We start from the raw sequence: 17,887 nt of genomic DNA, 5'->3' as shown, positions 1-17,887 counted from the left end.
TCACACACATACACACACACCCCGCCCCTGCCGGCAGGGTCCAGAGCCAAGGGGCCAAGGCCCGTCCACGCCCCACAGACGGCAGGGCCAGCAGAAGGGCAGGGAGGACACAGCTCGAGGCTCCAGTGCCCAGTGCCCGGCTGGCAGCACTCGACTCTGAACTCGAGTCACGGCAAAGGCACAGCCTCCCTGCACAGGGCCCCTGTGCACAGGGCCTCCCTGCACGAGGCCAGGCCTCGGGGACCATGGAGAAGGGGGCTTTGGGACGGGCAGTGTGGGAGTCACACACACACTCCAGCACACGCCACACACAGGTGCGCAGACGCACACCACACACACGGGGACGGAGCACGCGGCTTCAGCTGCAACAACAGTTGACAACAGCAGGGACGGAGAAGCCGCTCCAAAGGGCTGGTTTCCGAGGTTCTGATCTTTGCCTCCGTCTCAGGCTCGTTTTCCCACCTTTAATAAGAAACCTCTATTGACACCCCCCTGAGTCCCGGAAAACAGAATCCCCTGGGTCCCTCCATCATATTCTCACATCAGGTGAAAACTTCCGAGTCTAAGCCACACGTTTTTTTGTGTCCTGAGAATGATGAGTGTGCTTTGTTGCTCTTGCGTGGTCACTAAGTCGTGTCTGACTCCTGAGACCCCCGTGGACTGTAGCCCCCAGGCTCCTCTGTCCATGGGATTCTCCAGGCAAGAATCCTGGAGTGTGTTGCCATTTCCTATTCCAAATACAAATACACAGAATGCCACTTAAAGTTTGTTTTAAAGACAAACCAGTACCATATAGGGGCCAGATGGAACTAGTGGTAAAGAACCCACCTGCCAATGCAAGAGATGTAAGAGACGTGGGTTTGGTCCCTGGGTCGGGAAGACCCCCTGGAGGAGGGAATGGCAACCCACTCCAGTGTTCTTGCCTGGAGAATCCCATAGACAGAGGAGCCCGGTGGGCTACAGTCCATGGGGTCACAGAGTCGGACGCGACTGAAGCAACTTAGCACTTAGTACCATATAGTGTCCTAGAGACGGCTTACGGACAAGGACAGACGGGCTAAGATGAAATGAAATTCATGGGGTGACAAAGCAACGGGAATTCTAGACAAATGGGGAGGAAGCTGCGGGGCAGGAAGCCTAGGCTACTCGTTTTAAAACAATTCTATTGATGTGCAGTTGATTCTCAACGTTGTGTTAATTTCTGCTGTACAGCAGAGTGACTCAGTTATACACACATATATATACTTTTTCATATTCTTTCCATCCTGGTTTATCACAGACACTGAATGTAGTTCCCTGTACTCTGCAGTGGGGCCTTGTTGTTCGTCCATCCTATACATACCACTTTGCACAATAATCCTTTGTCTCTGAGTCTGGGGAGGGGGTGCATAGCTGGGTGACGTCAGGAATGTTTCCTAGTGACCGTGGATGAAAGAAATCAAAGTTCACACGCTCCTCTGAGCGGCTCCCCTGTGCCTGCCCGTTCTCAGGAGTTGGACCACAGGCTCTTGGCAAGTTTGGAAGGAAATGGTGTGCAAGCCAACAGCTGATGGAACTGGGCCCTAAAGTGGGGCATGAAATCCAGCTGACCCGCGGCAGGGTCAAGGGCCATGCCCCTGTCTTGGAGATGGCAGTGGCCATCTCAGGAAGGGACACCTCCAAGGAGTGACCTTGGCAGCCTCTTACTTCCTCACCTACTGCTGAAAATACAGCTGACCCTACACTGAGCCGCCACCCTCTGCCCTCGGTCGGCGTCTCTGTTTCACTGGGCAGATCTCAGCCAAGGGGAAGGGTGTTTATTTTAGAACCAAACCCGCTGGCCAGGACCCCATCCGCGCAGGGTGTCTCTCTCCCAGGGTGGAGCTGAGTTGGAACTGATGACTCCGTCCTCCGCTGGGCAGTGAGGACTGCTGGCTTGGACTGCCAGGTGTTGAAATCGGGCCCGCGATGTCAACAGAGGAAGACGCAGAGTTACACCCGGGTCCTTTGGAGCATTTTTAGACTCATGACCTCGCAAGGCCTCAGTAAATCCTATAAATAAGGATATCAGGTAACACGCCCATCTCTAAGATGAGAAATGACACCTTCAAAGGCCGGTTCATCGACACGGGCACTGGAGATCCAGGCCTCTAGATCGCCGACAGCGGGCAGCCCAGAGGCTCCTCTTTAGGCAGACAAGCCAGCCCGGAGGAGACGGTCACAGCAGCATGAAAAACCAGACACGAGGCAGGTCTGCACGAGATGCTAACACCTAGTGTGGGGCCCACACCACACTCCCCGGGTCTCAGAAGTCCAGCTGCACGCAAAGGCCAGGGGAGTATTTATCATTGTTCTTGCCAAACAAACCCTCCCTTACCCTAAAAGCAAAGGGTGAAAGCACAGACTAACTCCCAGTGCAAACAACCGGCTGGAGAACGTGCCTCGGATCATCCAGACGACTTTCTTCGGTCAGGCAGGCGGGGGGCCGGGCGACAGCATGGGGACCAACCCCCTAACCAAGCAGCAGGAGGAGGCGACGCCCACACAGCGGCCTGTGTCCCAGCTCCCCACGCTCTGCATCAGTCAAAGCTTAACTGCCTCAAAAACTGAACTCCCTGCGTTGTGCTGTTTACCTCTTTCCAAGTATCAAGAAAGTGGAGGTGTCAGTCACTTAGTTGTGTCCGAGTCTTTGCAACCCCATGGCCTGTAGCAAGCCAGGCTCCTCCATCGATGGGATGCTAGAGGCAAGAATACTACAGTGGGTTGCCATTTTTTCTCCAGGGGATCTTCCTGACCCATGGATGGAACCCGGGTCTCCTGCATTGCAGGTGGATTCTTTACTGTCTGAGCCACCAGGGAATATCAAAGAGACATCTAAACACGTATCATAAATAAAAATCCAGACTCGACCTTTCTGGTGACCAGATTAAAAGCTCCTTGAGTTTAGGTGCTGAGTTCCTATTCAAAGTCCCATGTCCAGCTTTTGACCCAGAGGAAACACTGAATAATGGTGAATCATGGAAAAGAGAAGGCTGGTCGTGCACCACAAACACATCCTGTCTGCTTATTCAACGGGGACAGTGCGGAGGCGCTCTGCTGGGGCAGGCGCCAGGAGGTGTGAGCGGCCTGCTGGCCTCAGGGGGCCGACAGTCTAATGGAGAAGGCTCGGGGCTATAAGGTCAGACCCCTGGGAGGAGGAGGAGGGAGGCGACCCTGGGGAGGACTCTGCAGAGAAGGGGTGTCCGAAACTGCCCTGTGGGGGGCGGGGAGGAGGGCTGAGGGCAGGGCTCAGCTCAGGCCCAGAAAGGGAGGTCAAGGGCCGGCGTGGCCGCCGGGACCCAGAGCCCCCGGGAGGGTCTGCTTCATCACCACGGACAGCACCAGGAGGGGCCACGGGTCCGCGAGGAGGGGCCACAGGGGGAGTCAGGCAGAGGTGGAGGACACTGCGGGTTCACAGGAAGACCACTGCGCTCGGGCCACGGCCTGGGCAGCCTCTGCTCTCTGTGCCCCAGCGCCCCCGAACCAGGCCTCCACCGCGCCTGCTTCCACACCAGGTCTGCCCGCCCCTGGCCCCCACTCCTGTGGGCCTCAGTGATTTAACAGGACGGGAAGACGGGGTACGCCGAGAGGGAAGGTCTCATTCTTTCAGTGCCATGGAGACGGGTCAGCAGCCGGACAGGCTGCACCCAGAGCCACGACCATCTCAGGTGAGCAAAGTGCGGGCGCCGGGAAGCAGAGGTGGGACGGCGCCAACTGAGGCCCAGCTGACTCGGAGACGGAATGGAAGGCCCACCTCATGGAGGCCTCGCCGCCCGGCAGACACAGATGGTGCTCAGCCGGTGGGCGGGGGCTGGCTCTCGTCACCAAATGGCCTCCTCGGCCCCCACACAGAGACTTCCACTCGAACAAGGACCCTGAGCGCAAGTTTAAACGAAAATGGAAACCAAGGAAGATCTACAGACAGCCGACAGGCAGGCGTGTTTGATGCCGCTCCTACGAGGCCCCCAGAGCCATCAGATTCACAGAGACAGAGCGTACAGGGATAGTTGCCGGAGGCTGGAGACAAGGTCATGGGACGTTGTGCTTAACGGGATAGAGTTTCAATTTTGCAAGACGAAAAAGTTCTGGAAATGGACAGTACGACAATGCAAACGTACATAATGCTGCCGAATTACACACTTAAAAATAGTTAAAATGGTAAATTTTACATCGCGTGTCTTTTACCACAACAGAAACTCAACGGAAAGTAGGCATAATTGCCTCTGGAGCCCTGACCTGGTCTGTGCCCACCTGCCCCACCCACCAGGGTCCTTAGGTCCCCTTTCCCGTCGGGGGACCAGATAAACTCGGTCACCATGACATGGAACTGACTCTGGAGGGTGTTGTGTTCCATCCTAAGGGCAAGGATCCTGTGTGGCTTAAAATAGAGACTTTCATCCTGACGGTCAGACGTCAGACACCTGCTCGGCAGCAGGGAGAGGTCACCCTGCCACCTCCGTACGCACACCCATCCCCATGTCTCCACGTCCTCCCGTGTCCACCGCCACCTACGCTCAGCTGCTGCCCCAGTTCCCGAGGAGCGAGCTGAGCCCTTTGTGACAATGTCGGACAGAGGGGCAGACAACCCCACGAGGCGCATCCACCACAGGCTTCCCGGGGAAGGAGGGAGGGGCGTCTCGGGCCTGGTGTGGGCGGACCCAGCGAGCAGGTTAGAGGGAGCACAGGGGGACAGCAGGGCGGTGTGAGGCTGGGGGACCCTCCGTGCAGGCCTCGGGGGCATCTCACATCCCACGTGTGCACAGTTCGCGGAAGGACGGGCGCGGGAGGGCACAGGAAGGGGCAGGATCGCGGCTGGTGGGCTCCGCCCCTGCGTGCTGCTGGCCGTCTGGGTCTCCTGGCCGAGACCGGGCCTCTGCTTGGGCTCTGCTGCACAGGGACGCCACTGCCTGCCCCCCTGTCCTGGCACCGCGGGAGCCCCAGCTTTACACCTCCCAGAGGACACAGGGGCCTGGGGCAGAGCCAGGGGATGGCCGGCCCCACGAGGCGGCAGCCACCTGCAGGCACAGCCAGAGGACACACTCAGACTCTAGGCCACAGGCCTGGTGTTGCCGGTGGCCGGACGGCGTGGCTCTCCCTGACCTGGGCCGTGTCTGGCGTCCCCACATGCACCGAGGCAGGCACGACCCCCCGGCTCCCCCGGGGCCCCTCCCCGAGTCCCTCTGGGAAGGGACACCCGTGTGCACACAGAAGCCTCTCTGTCCAGCCCGCATACGAACCGCAAGAGGAGCTCGTGGGAAATGAACGCAAGGGACCCAACGGTGCCACTGACTGCCCGCTCGGGGTTCAGAGCCCAGAACCTCCTTTCCTGCACTTGACCCCAGAGCGGTGGGAAGGCAGAACTGGCTCATTCTGTCCATACGTTGCGTAGCCGACCAAGTCCTCCCCGGAGGACCAGACAGACTCCAGGCTCCCGGGCTGGGGACAGCCCTCATTCATCCCCTTCTTTACAAGAGTGTGATGGGGGTCGGAACCCGAGCTGGCGAGGCCCTGCGGGGCGAGGGCACACCCGTCCCGGCCCTGCTCACACCTGGGACGAGGCCACACTGATGGGCATGGAGACTTGGCACAGGTGAGGGAGGGGTCAGGAGGTGGTCCCACCACCGCAGTTTGAGGTCAGCCTGTGCCGCTCATACGGGAAGGGATGGCAGGAGAGGGAGTCACTCCAGACCACGAAGCCCACCCCCACCCACTGCCACGGGGAGGAGGAGGTGCCCACGCTGCTCCTGGGCCCCTCGGGGGCACAGTGCAGGGGGCGGCAGGAGATGCATGCAGCCAGCCTGCCGTCAGGGACACGTGGGCTGAGTCCGAGATGTCTGAAGGGATCTGAGGCAGGGGATTGACGTGCTGGGCTTGGGCTGAGAGGGGTCACTGTGGAGTGGAGAGGAGTTCGAGGGGCGCACGGGTGCTCAGAGCCCCCGGGAGCAGCCCAGCCCCCCGAGGGGGCACGAGAGGAGGGAGAGACCGAGGGGCGGGTGCCGCTGCGGCCGCTGAGGTGGGAAATGCCGTGTGCTCGTTTGGGAAAACGGGGGCGAAGGCACGACAGACTCATGTCTGCCAGCGCTCTGAGAAAGGAGCAGGGCCTCTGAAGCACCGGCTTCTCCATCCGCCCAGGGGGCCTCTGCTGGGTGCCCACTGGGCACCTGTCCACCCGCGGAGGCTGCCGCATCAGGAGAAGCCGGCCGCACGCCGGGGGGACGATGCCCCCTTTATAGCGCTTCCCATGAGGAACAAAGAGGGAAGGACACGGACGGGACCGACAGCCGCGGCAGCGACCCAGCAGGGATTCACCAGGATAACCCCACTTGGAATACCCTTTTCTGTCGTGATCCTAAGACAGTGTCGGGCCACGTGTTCATTTTTCTCCCCTGAAAATTTAAAAGCATTAAAGAGTTAGCTGTCGGGTCTGTAAGGTCAGTGTCTCTACCCTGAGTTCTTCTGGGGACAGCTGCTGAGTGCTGTAAACGTTTAACTCACAGTATCGGCGTGCGGGGGCCGGGTTAATATTTGTAAACTGTCCAGTAGGGTTCCTGCCTCAACAAACAAACAACTTATTACTCTGTTATTAGTGACACCAGGAGGCCTCCTGGGGGAGGGAGTTGAAACCACTTACTCTCCTCCCGTTTGGACAAAAAACACTAATGTTTTCTGGGAACAAGGCGTTTCGGCCCAAACTTGAATCCTTGGTTCTCTCTGATGCAGTGCTTGCTAGACCCACGCCTTGTGAACACGCTTCCTGCCCGGCCCCTCCTGGAACGCCTTCCACAGTCCTGGCGCTGACACCACGAGTCAGGCTCCTCCGGGACCCCTGCCCCCCATGCCCGCCCAGAGCTGGGGAGTTGTCAGCTGGGATGCACAGGCGTGTCCGAGGGTAGCCGCGAATTTCCTATAGTTTTACGTATGACTGCATGGGTGTAAAATATGCATTTTCCAGCAGAAGAACCCATAGTTTTTGTCAAATTCTCGAAGGGGTCTCTGGCCCAAAAAATGATTCAGATGACTCGGAAGCACCAGTTTAAAAGGTGCTTTCATTTCTGTCAAATTGGCCATATTTCAACATAAAGTGGGTCAGAGCGATCAGAAGCGGAAAGAAGTCAAGGATGGGCAATTGCCTCTGTAAGGTTTCAGGGAAATTTAAACAGATCCTGCGACAGGATACAATATGCAAAAGGACTGCGACAGAAGGGGGCGGGGGTGGGTGAGGTGATGACCACGGAAGGGGGGTCAGGGTCCGGAAGGAGAAAGAGCCGATGGAAACCCCAGGGCCCTCCCGTCTGCCCCGAGGTGGGCGCCGCAGGCAGCTGGCTTAGCCGGCACAGCGGTTCCTGATTTTATTTAAACTACTGGAAAGCGTGTGTGCAGCACAGAAGTCCTGGCCACCCCTCCACCCCGACACCACCCCCGGGACAACCCACTAACACGTCAGAACTGCTCGGAGAGACGCGCTGATTAAAATTCCGTGGTCTTTCCCAGAGATGCTCTATTTTTAACCCAACTCTGACTGTCATAAAGGGTGAGGTTTACATTGCTTTTCGGTAAGAAAATACCTTTTCCTTTCTAATATTCCCATGAATAATTTAGCCTCGCTGACAATTCCTTCAGTCTCCTTCAAGCGTTTCTTCTGAAGACAGATGGGGACATTCCGGGCAGAAGGGACTGAAAAACCATGTGAATCTCTGCTTCTCACCCTGCAGGGGCCCTAATTAAAAATAAAAGAACCACCACAACAAAAAGAGGAAAAGGACTGTAGTCTGAGAGCTTTGAACATCACCATCACCTCCTGGTAATTCTCCTGCAGCCCCGGGTTCAAAGTGATAGGTCTACCTTATGAGCGCTTCCCGAAAGTTCATGAATAAATTGCTCATTAGAAATAATGGTGTAAACAAACGAACCTTCTATGAAACAGAAGGAGACTCACAGACAGAGAACAGATGTGTGGTGGCCCAGGAGAGAGGTGTGGGGGAGGGAAGGAGAGGGAGTTTGGGGTGAGCAGACGCGAACTATTATATATAAGGATGGGTAAGCACAAGGTCCTACTGCACAGCACAGGGAACTATAGTCAAAACCCTGTGATAAATCACAACGGAAAAGAATATGAGAAAGAAACATATATATGCATAACTGCATCACTGTTCTATAGGGGAAATTAGCACAATGTAACCTCAACTGTACTTCAATCAAAAAAAGAAATAATGGTATGAATATACGTTTAGGTTCTCAATTCAAGGCCACAATTTTTAGGGGCCCTGGACCAGTCTACACAAAGCATTTTAACCCAAAGACTGCTGAAATGCTTCATATTTAAAATGTCTGTGTGTGGAGCCCAGGGTCAAGTGTTCAGTTTCCTTAAAACAGCTCCGACCTCAGGCTTTTTTTTTTTTTTTAACGAATTCCACAGCTCCTGGGAATGTGGTCTTGTTCTAAGGGAACCACTTTATTTACTCTTTAAGAGATGCTGTAACACAAATATGAACTGATTTGGAAAAGTGCCTTGGAGAGGCTCCGCAACTAGGGTCCTCTCCTCCATGAGCGTTTTTATTTTAACGTTTGCCTGGCACCCGGGTCACCAGGACAACTCGAGATCTACTGTTAAGACTCAGGAGCAATTTCAGAAATTTGAAATAGCCGCCGCTGGCTGAGTGGCTGCCAAGCCTGGGAGACAAAAACGAACAAGATTCTCCTCCAGCGGACACAGGTCTGCAGGCCAGGACCCAGGCCACGCGTCAGCAGCTTCTCCCGTCAAAAGCCCAACGGTGAAGGTGTTGGTGCTTCGGGCAACGGGGTTTCTGTTGGGACCAAAGGACGCTGGCACCGCAGTGCAGAAGCCACCAGCTGGCACAGAACTGCAAGGGCAGGGCCGGCTCTCAAGAACTCTACTGATGGACACGGAAACTCCAATTTCTTACAGTTTTCACACATCACTAAATACTCATCTTTTGATGTTTCATGAATCATAAAAAAGCATAAAAACCACTCACAGCTCAGTGACCACACAGCACGGGCAGCCGGCCGAGCGTGGCCGGGGCCATGGCCTGCAGACTCCTGAGTCTGCCCCCCTCGCTGGGTGTGGGTGGGCTGCTGGGACGTCCCGAGCCCCGCTTTCCTCATCTGTAAAGCGAGGAGGCGAATCTTTGTCTCATGGGTTCAAACAATGAGGCATCTAAACATACAGAGCATGAGATGAATGCCAGCTGGTCCTCCTGGAGGGGCGGCCTTGCTGGTCACGGCAGGAGCAGCTGAGCTCCCCGAACACTTGCCTCCTGCCAGCATGGTGTTGAGCGCTGCGTGCTTTTTATAGTATTTTATCTAATCTACGAGGCCATCGATTTCAAGACGCATCATTACTGAATGGACCACCAAGACAGAGAAAGCTGCCAGTTAACCTCTGACACAGCATCGACCGTAAGATGCATCCTGATTTCACAAATGCTAAAATGTGTGTGCGTGTGGCGGGGGAGGACTGCACTTTAGAACCAACAAAATGCAGTGTCTCCCTTAAGTCCGCGAGCCTCCGAGGAGGTGGGTACGCCCGTCCCCAGTTTACAGAAGGGGAGACCGCGGAGAAGCTGAGTGTGCTCAGATGGCTGGGGTCGCGCGTGGGCAGCACGGTCCGGAGTCGGAGCTCGGACCCTCAGGCACGCGCGCCTGGCGGAAGCCGAAACGGCTGGAACTCTGAGTAGGAAATGGCAAGGTCCAGGAGGCGGGCACAGAGGGGCCCACCCAGGCCAACCAGTCGTGTCCCCCGGGCGCTTCAGTGCAGGGTGCGATTGCAGAAGGAAGTAACAGGAAACAGTATCAGATGCAGGATAAAAACGGCAGCTGTACCAGCATCTCACCTGCAGGGCCCCCCCCCAGATGGCCGCATGGGGAATCCTGTCCAGCTCAGGGAGGTGGACCAAGATGCTGAGCAGATGTGACATGATGTCCAGGACCCAGGACTTCAGGATGTGTCCCTTGGTGCCCCGGCCGACGAGCATGGGCCTGGGAACCCACACTGCATGGTCAGGGTGGTTCACGCCAGGCACCTGCTTCCTTCTGAGAGCCTGGAGTCTGGTCCAAGCCGGGCAGAGGGGGCCGGTGTGATCAGCCCCGGTCAAATCCCCGGGTGCTGAGTCTCCGATGAGCTCCTGGTGGCACCGTCTCCCACATGTGGTCACAGCCCGTAGCTGGGGAATGAAGTTCCTCTCCGTGGGACTCCCCGGGAGTGGACGCTGAAGTCAGGCCTAGCCCCCTGCGGACTTCGCCCTGCACTGAGTTTGCTCTCTTTCCTTTCCTGTGATAAATCACAGCCAAACTAGAGGCCGACATGCCGAGTCCTGAGAACCCCAGTCCCGGGGTGGCTGGGGGCTCCGTCACAGCCACGCTCAGCCATTTCGTCTCAGGGCACCGTCCTCAAGAGACAGCGCCGAGCCGGGTGCTGGGCGGAGGCCTTGTCTGCGCTGGCCCTGGAGCGGAGGTCGTGAGAAGCCAGGAAAGGATCTCTGTCCCGCTCGGGGGCAGACCGCCCCTTCCACCCTCCGCTGGGAGAGGCAATCTCGTGATTTCTGTCCTTCGAGTGGAGGACAGATGGTGACGGTGACGATGGAGGTGACAACGGCTCACACTTTCTGGGCCCCCCCCGTGCACCGGGGCGCTTCCCGCGTCGGCTCGCCCTCAGCCACCCCGGAAGGCGGGCGCCTTTGTGGGCTCCATTGTGCAATGAGGACGTGGATCCCAAAATGGCTAAGAACCGCCCACCGTTACACACTGGTTCGGCGACACATCCTTGGCTTTAGAATCTGAGTTCTCACCACCGTGCCCAACTGTCCCTCTCTGGACACAGACAGAAATCTGCACTGGTCTCAAGAGGCCCGATGCCACCGTCCCCTTGAGGAGACACAGCGCGGGTTACATCCCAGCCTCAGCAGGACGTGTGTGCCTGTGTCACCCTCTGAGCGCTGTGGACAGTGTGGACTCTGGGTCCCTCCAGGGCAGCACGCTTTGCCCCAAACACTCAGAGCAGACAGATGGGAGGGGGTCACCGTTTGGGCCTGGGGGGCTCAGCACAGACTGGAGCTTCGATCCAGTCTCGGGGAGCGTGTGGACACAGGGGAATCTCAGAGGTAAGTTCGCAACAGTCAGAAGGGAAAGTGAGCAGCCCACGGGGAAGAGGTGGACCCGGCCATGACCGGGAGAAGCGGAGAGGCCTGAGAGACAGTCGGCTGAGTAATGGGTCCACCTGTAGAGACGTCAGACTGACGGCTCCTCCGGGGAAAGCTTGAGTGTAACAGTGGAGCGCAGCCAGGGAGGAAGGATGGTTTGCTAAGAGTTATCGGGGGCAGAGGCAGGCGTGGGCCAGAGCCCTGGGGAGGGGGAGGAGCTGAGAAGATGCTGATGGAGTCTCAGCACGATGTGAACCCGTGCCACATGCAGGCACAGCCCAAACGGAGGTGGGTTCCATGGCCGGTCTGCTGTGAGACCCCGGCCGGCGCGACCTCTCTGAGTTGACAGTGGTGCTGACAGTCTCGGCCTTCCCCAATCCAACCTTTGAGGATCCTGATAGACTTGGGCTGGAACTGCTGGCAGCCATGGGCTTAAGAACCACTTCTATAGAGAGGACTGATGGCCTCCACCATCTCCCTAGCAGCGGCGGGGTGTTCATGATGGCCCAGAGCAAGCATACAGAGCTGCAGGAATGACGGCGATACTGACAGGGGTAAGGAAGTCAGGGGAGAAAGTCAAAGACATCCATCACTTCACACAGAAAAACATGTTTAAAGGAAGAAACCACCTTAGCAGCGACAAGAAGGGAGGCTCTCAATAACAATAAGCTACACGGGAAAAAGGAGAAAAGATGAAAAGCAAGCCCAAGAGAAGACAGGCTCACTGACGGCTGCTTCCTCCAGCCTGGGCACCAATTAACTTGCCAGCTCCGCAGCTTCAAACAAACCACCCCTGTCAAAACACTGCTCAGACAGCTGCAGTCAAAGCCGATTAAGTCTCAGGATCGTATCCCAGCACATTCTGTGTTTTGAAGGAGGACCAGCCACTGACCCTCAGGAAGCTAACTGCTTTCCCATTTTCGAGCACAGTCATACATCCGACGAAACCATTCATATCCCAGGTGGCTATGCCCTATAGCGATCTTTCTGCCCGGGGACCAACGTAGGCCCATGGCAAGTGCCAAGGCCACGACCCTGGGTGGAGGGAGTTCTGGGCAGAAGCTGCTCAGTCCTGCCGTGGAGGCTGCTTCCTGCTCTGTGCACAGCCCCTCTCTCCAGGGAGGGAGACTCCATCCCCTATGTGTGTGCTATATACATGCGTATTGAGTATCCAAGCACTTCTGCAGCTGGCTCCTTCCAATCAATTATTGCTCCTTGTACACAAACACGGGGCTTCCCAGGTGGCTCAGTGGTAAAGAACCTGCCAATGCAGGAGACTCAGGAGACTCGGGTTCTATCCCTGGGTCAGGAAGAGCCCCTGGAGGAGGAAATGGCAACCCACTCCAGTATTCTTGCCTGGAGAATCCCATGGACAGGGGAGCCTGGCGGACTACAGTCCATGGGGTCGCAAAGAGTTGGACACGACTCAGTGAGCACGTGCATATACACTAGGTCACTACTGGCAAAGACCAATTTCTGGTTTAATGGGGCAGAAAGAAGGGATGCAGATGCAAACGTCTAGCAGCGGTCTCTCTTCTCATTAAAACATTCCCCTTAGAGGCAACCACACGCCGCCTCTGTTCACTCAGACTTGCCTTTTAAGTAGCTGACACACTAGGAATTTTAATAGTAGAAATAAATTCGTTTGGTGTCACGCGTATTTCTGTTCCCATTCTAGTAGGCGCTAGGAAGCCTCCTCTACGTTCCACCCCTGAATGTTTTATGGCCACAAACAATTCTCTGGAAAACATGCTGCACTCGGGGTCATAAAGATCCTGCAGATTTTATTAAACAATTGTGCCAGTGAGCGCGAGCAGTAAATGCTAATGCCGGCTTCAGGGCACAAACGCCCATTGTGCCGTCATCTCAGAGGGGCACCGCGAGGGAGAGGCTGGACCAGAGACTGGACTCCGGCCCCCTGCTCCCCCGATCACTGATTTCACTGCTGGATTTGAGCAAGTCCCTTAACCACGGCTGTTCCAAGACCAAACCAGGGTGCAAAGTGAGCCCCCCTCTTCTCTCCTCTGAAGCCCACCTTTCAGGCCAGGTTAGAGCCTCTCCCTCCGTGGTAAAGAACCCGCCTGCCAAGCAGGAGACAAGGGTTCGATCCCTGTGTCAGAAGGATCCCCTGGAGAAGGGAATGGCCACTCACTCCAGTATTCTTACCTGGGAAATCCCACGGACAGAGGAGCCTGGGGGACTACAGTCCATGCAGAGTCGGACATGAGTCAGCGACCAAACAACAACAGCAAGAGCCCCTCCCGGCCCACCGCCCTCCCGGCCCCACACCACTCCGGGCCCCACCGCCCTCCGGGCCCCACCCCCCCGTCCCGTGCAGCCCCATTCGACCACCCCGCTTCCTCTCGCTACAGAACGTGCCCTCTTGACTCCTCGGCAGGAAACGTTCCGTCTCGGGCCCCCTCCCGCAGGAAGGCCTCCTGTCTCTCTCAACATGCACACTGCTCTCTCCTGAATTTCCGGAGACTTCCAGCCACCCACACCCATCCTTCATTGATTCACTTGCATCACTAATATCTTAGCATCTGTGAGATACAGCTCAGCGCATGCAGGTACAGGTCACGATACACGCATGACATGGGGTCATTTGGACAAAACCCAACAGGACACACGTATATGGTGTGGGCCAGCAGGAGAGAGAAGGACATTGACCGTAAGGAGGAGGAAGTAAAGCCAGGTGGGGGCTTCAGAATAGATGGGCCCTCCCCATCAAAAAGTCTTACAACCGAGAAGTTGGGAAGCTCCCTGAGAGAAAGGCCCGCCCTAATGATAATCCATAAACTTTGGGGCTTCCCTGGTGGTTCAGATGGTGAAGAATCCGCCTGCAGTGCAGAAGACGCGGGTTCAATCCCTGGGTCAGGAAGATCCCCTGGAGAAGGAAATGGCAACCCACTCCAGTATTCTTGCCTGGGAAATCCCATGGGCAGGGGAGCCTGGTGGGCTATGGTCCATGGGGTCACAGAGTCAGACACAGCTATAAATATTAAAAGTTACCAAATGCTCCCCAAGAAAGTTCATTGTCAAAGATGAGACTTATTTCTCACGCAGTGGGACGCTGTCTGGGAACGGAAGGATGCTGCAGAGCAAACCCCCGGTATCACCGCTGCAGGGCCCGGGGGCGGGCGTGCACAGCGTCTCCACCTGGCTGGGAATTTCAGCTTATGTGACACGGAAACAACACACCTGCGGGGCCTGGACTGCGGCCACCTTTCCTCTCCCTCGGGGCTAGATTTCTCCCGCTAATGCTACCCCTGCTCCACATCACCCTGAACACAAGCTGAAAACCGACACCCCTGGAGCTTAAGGCAGAAACTACACGACTCAAGCTGAAGACGGCGGCCGGGTGGGCTCAGGGCCCGCACCCTGCTAACCCGAGCCCCTTGGTCCCCGGCTGGGGGGTTTCCTAGGAGTCCCGCAGCTCTATTCACGAGGGATGATGAAAAAGGCACATTTCCCCAGAGTCAGGGATCTCAGAACAGAATCGATGTAAATCTTTGGGGTGTCGGGGGAGAGAGACAGACAGAGAGGGGGAACACCTACGTGTGAGCAAGAGAAAACGTGAAGGACACGGTGAGGGAGAAGAGGGAGGGGAGACGAGAAGAGAAACCCCCCAAACGACGACCACTGAGGACACTCGACAGGAAACGCGTCCGGGGCCGGAGCAGGGCCTGACGTGTGAACAGCACACGCGAAGTGAGCAGCCCCACCGGCTGAACCAGTTGCCCAGATTCAGCAGGTGAAGCGGGTTTTGGAGACGCTTGGACGAGCGTTTCAGGTGGGTGGGCATCCGTGTGAGTGCCTGGGGAGGACGCCGTTGGACCCGACACTCGCCCGCTTGCCCTCCTGGAACGTCCGACATCCTGGGGGAGACGTGAGGGGAGGCTCTTCCGGTGAATGAGCGCTGATGAAGAGGACTCAGGGGAGCGGCCGGTCTGGCTGCACCAGTGAAGGGTGTTTCTGTACATCTGGGCTCCTAACAACAGCTTGACCCAGGAAGCAACACTTCCTGACATCATCAGGACCCCCAAATTCTTAGTAGATTCATCAGCACGTCCAAAGTCCTATGGAAGTGGACCCTATTTTTGCAACTTATTTATTCTCTATAAAACTCGATCCAAAGTCCACACTAATCTTCTTTCCTGTTTGTCCTAACTCACTGACATTAAAAGATGGTGCAAGCAGGGGTCTGCACAGAGAGAAGACCGCGCTGGGCTGTGTGTTGGTCGTGGGGCTACATCATGCTGCAGGAACAAAAAACTCTCTGTAATTTCAGATGCTCAAAACACCAGAAGGTCACTTCTCACTCACACCACATGCCCCACGCGGGCTGGCTGGGTCTCTGATTATCACTGCCACTTGAGGGTCAGGCGGAGAGAGAGGTTATGTGTTAAGGCACCCAGGTCCCAGGCCAGTAATTCAATGCTCTGGCCCAGGAGGGACATGTCACTTCTGGTCACAGCTCATGGGCCAGGGCCAGACTCGGGGACCTGCCCGAGGTCGAGGGAAACAGTGGCCTAAGGCACCAGTGGCGTTCACACCTTGTTACAGGGAGTTGCTTGTTCAAAAATGCTTCAAACACACATCATGCATGAAGAGGCGGCCCCAACTTCCTGGAAGCTCTGTGTCCTGAAATGTCTCTAGGCCTCCAGCTCCATCGCCCCCCGCAGAGCCCAGGACTGTCTCGGAGACTGACTCGGGGCCCCACCAGGGTTGTGTCTGCCCGCCACGCGGCACAGCATCCCGGGAAGCGGCTCAGCACCTGGACTTCAGCCTCCAGACCTCAGTGGGGGCTCAGCCCCTCCATTTCACACCCTTCTCTTCCCTGGCGACTCTTGCGAGGGCAGATTCTGTCTCTTCTGCCAAAGGTCGGGCATCCTGGAAGATGGGAGAGCAGACAGGTGGACCGAAGGTTTCAGGACCACTGCCCGGCTCCTCGGCAGAGAGGGGCAGCCAGTCCAAGGCACCAGCCCCATGGCTGTGAGCTCCCAGCCAGGCTGCCTGCATCTCGGCCTTGGCTCTCCGACTCACTGGGGCGTGGGGGGCGGCCCCTTCCCCCCGGGGCACTGTGCTGTCAGCGAAGGGTGAGAGCCAGCCCCACAGCACCGGAGCCTCTCGTCTTTCTCCTGTCCTCGTCACTGGACCTCCCTTTGGCCACATTCGTTTCAAATGACTTGGTTCCACAAAGAGCACGTTGCATCCCTCAGGGATCCTGGGAGGGAAGCATCCCCATTAAACAAGAGAAAGACCAAGACCGACCGGCATTCACCTCCCTCTGCCTGAGGCTGCCCTCTTTCCTGCAACCTTCTCCCGAGTTTGCCCTGGTATTGTGAGAACCACACACAAGGATCAGGAAAACAGCTTGAAAAGGTCGATTCCCTCACTCGTACCTGGGACTCTTCAAAGAAGCCGCTCTGCCCAATTCAATGAAACATCAGGCCACGTTTCCGCCTGCCCCCGAACACACCCTGCGTGCTTGACCCTCCATCGTCCGCACGCACAGCCAGCCAGGCTCCCATCGCAGGGGTTGGCGGGGAATCAGGAAGCAAGGGCCGAGGGAAGGATGGGGAGGTGGCCGTCCAAACTCTGTCTTCGCCCGCACCTCAGGGCCCCGGAGGCATTTTCCTTCACGGCTCTGCACACATGGACAGCCAGCTGGCCAGAAGGCGAATGTGGTCCCGGGTTGGAAACCGCTACCTTCCCACCTAGATGGAGCCACTGAGCTCACCTCTAGCCTCATAGGCGCCAAGGCCCACCCTGCTTGCCCTCGTCTGGAGGCATGGTGCAGTCAGGGCTTTCCTCTAGAAAGTCCTCTGGAGCAGACACTGGCAAACGCAGCTGATAGGCCCTTTTGGCCAAACGGCTAGTTTTGCAAATAAAGTTTCATTGGAGCACTCCTCTGTGGACGCATCATCTGTGGCTGCTTTCTGCCAGGATGGCAGAGTAGTTGCGAGAGAAACCCTTCGGCCCAGAGAGCCGGAGATACTCTTTATCTGGCCCTTACAGAAAGCATGCTGAGCCAGGGTCGAGGGCTTGTGGCAGGTAAGGGCCGGGGGGACACAGCCTTCACCCCACAAGGATGCTGTCATGGGCCGTGATGGCCACACGCAGACCCGCAGACCGAGTGTATGGCTTCCTTTACTCAATACCTCCTTGTGCGCTGGAAGCTGGGACATGATGATGGCGAAATGACGCCCTGTGGGAGTTTAAAGTTGTGTGTTGGGATGAAGATGGGGCAGAAGGGAGAGAGGCATAGAGATACATGAAAACTCCATTAGGGGTCAAAGAGCGGAGGGCCGTTCACAGAGCAGCGAAGCGAGGGAGTTCCGCCTGCCAAGGTCAACACAGAAGGACCTGGCACATGCCGGGGGGAAACAAGCACGTCCAGGACAGGTGCGCAATCCTGACCTAGATGTTCAAAACACGCGAGCTAATGGACATATCGTCTACAAATCCTGCAGACACAGCGGAAGCGTAAAGCCAGGCTCACAGTGACCGAAGGAGGGGAGGGGGACCAGGAGGCAGGGGTGACACAGTGGTTGGTGGTGGGGGCACACGGGGATGTCACAGCATCAGTTGGATTCCTCAGCTGTGTGTCGTGTTGGGATCCTTCATGTCTGACTTATTATACTTTTGTACCTATTCACTGTCTAATCAAACTGAAGTTTGAAAGCAGTCACTGTGACGAGTGAGGA

At 56.7% G+C, this 17,887-nt stretch overlaps 1 protein-coding gene across 6 annotated transcripts in view; it reads right to left on the bottom strand.

Moving 5' to 3' along the window:
• The window catches only part of SLC22A23 (solute carrier family 22 member 23), a 124,133-nt gene that overhangs the window by 45,809 nt on the left and 60,437 nt on the right, over positions 1-17,887 (bottom strand). The gene's annotated exons all lie outside the window — the stretch shown is intronic.

The sequence above is a fragment of the Giraffa tippelskirchi genome, chromosome 8 (assembly GCF_054371585.1).
Source record: "Giraffa tippelskirchi isolate mGirTip1 chromosome 8, T2T-mGirTip1v1.2.pri, whole genome shotgun sequence".
Lineage (NCBI taxonomy): Eukaryota > Metazoa > Chordata > Mammalia > Artiodactyla > Giraffidae > Giraffa > Giraffa tippelskirchi.
The sequence above is the reverse complement of the archived record's forward strand: the minus strand, read 5'-3'. Positions and strand labels throughout refer to the sequence as shown.